Source organism: Cryptomeria japonica, chromosome 8 (genome assembly GCF_030272615.1).
Source record: "Cryptomeria japonica chromosome 8, Sugi_1.0, whole genome shotgun sequence".
NCBI classification, from domain to species: domain Eukaryota; kingdom Viridiplantae; phylum Streptophyta; class Pinopsida; order Cupressales; family Cupressaceae; genus Cryptomeria; species Cryptomeria japonica.
In genome coordinates, this window is record NC_081412.1 from 76,445,061 (window position 1) to 76,447,091 (window position 2,031).

The window sequence follows — 2,031 nt, forward strand, 5'->3', positions numbered from 1 at the left end:
TATCATTAATGGATGGATTCTCTGGTTATAATCAGATAAGGATCGCACCTAAGGATCAACACAAAACATCATTTACTTGTCCATGGGGAACTTTCTGCTGGAATGTCATGCCTTTTGGGCTAAAGAATGCAGGTGCTACCTATCAAAGAGCTATGACTACTATCTTTCATGATCTCATGCATGTAACTATGGAAGATGATGTTGACGACCTCTTGGTCAAATCAATAGACATAAACACACATTTGGACATACTTTCAGTTGCCTTTGATCGGTTGGAAAAATACAAAGTAAGATTAAACCCTAAGAAATGTGTCTTTGGAGTAACCTCTGGGAAGCTCCTAGGATTCATCGTATCCAAAAGAGGAATTGAAGTGGATCCAGCAAAAGTCAAAGCTATCTTGGAAATGCAACCACCAAGAAATATCAGTCAACTTCGATCCTTACAAGGCAGACTCCAGTCCATTCGAAGATTCATAGCACAACTGGTAGATAAGTGTAATCCTTTTCAACACCTGCTACATAAAAACATCAAATTTAAATGGGATGACAACTGTCAACAGGCTTTCCAGACGCTCAAATATTATCTTCTAAATCCACCAGTTCTGATGCCACCAGTTCCAGATTAACCACTGTTATTATACATTTCAGCTACTCCAACAACATTGGGGGCACTCTTAGCGCAACAAATTGCTGAAGGCAAGGAAAAAGCAGTATATTATATTAGTCACACATTGGTGGGATATGAGCTAAACTACACACCAATTGAGCACGCATGCCTCGCTGTGGTCTTTGCTTCACAGAAACTACGACATTACATGCTTACTCATAAGACAAAGTTAGTTGCAAGGATAGATCCATTGAAATACCTTCTTAATAAGGCAACACTTACTGGGCGACTGGCCAAATGGGTAATGATACTGAGTGAATTCGACATCAAGTATGTGGACAGAAAAGCAATAAAAGGACAAGCCATCGTAGATCAATTAGCAAATGCTCCTATGATAGAAGATGTTCCTCTAACTTCAGAATTTCTAGATGAATCCATTTTGACAATGTCACATGCAAAGCCATGGCAACTATACTTTGATGGCTCATATACACAGCATGGGGCAGGAGCTAGCATCCTCTTTATAACTCCTCAAGGGGATTCTATACCAAAATCATACCGCTTATCATTTCCTTGCACTAACAATATAGCAGAATATGAGGCATTAACAACAGGATTACGAATTGCAGTTCAATGGAAGATCTAGGAACTTCGTGTTTTTGGGGACTCCCAACTTGTTATCCGTCAAGCAACTGGTGGTTACCAAACAAAAGATGAAAAGTTAATGCCTTATAAATGAATGGTGGATGGTCTGAAACAACATTTCACAAAGATAGACTTTGAGTAGATACCAAGAGAGCAAAATCGCACCGCAGATGCCATGGCTACAATTGCTTCACTGATCGATCTACCTCCAAACGAGACCCGCTATGAGTTCTTGGTGGATAACCTTTTGGTCCCTTCATATGAGATCATGCCTACTGAGATGCTATGCATTGTCGGTCCCGAATCCCAGTTATATGGTTCCATTTTCACATACCTACGTGACAATACTTTACCTCCTGATCTATCAAATAACCAACGTCGCACTTTCATTCGCCAATCCTCTCGATATGTCATTTTAGCTGATATCCTATACCGACGAGGTCTAGATGGCACTCTTCTTAGATGTTTAGAAAGCGATGAAGCTCAGATGGCGTTACGGGAAGTGCATGAAGGGATATGTGGTCCACATGCTAGTGGTCCTACCTTGGCCAAGAAACTCATCAGGACTGGATATTACTGGCCCAATATGGAGAAAGACTCATATCAGTTTGTCAAGAAATGTAAGCAATGTCAAATTCATGGAGATCTCATACATGCGCCAGCACAAGAACTTCAACCGCTTGCGTCTCCTTGGCCCTTTTGTCAATGGGGACTCGATCGCATAGGAAAGATTCACCCTCCTTCTTCCAATGGTCATAAATTCATTATCACTGCCATAG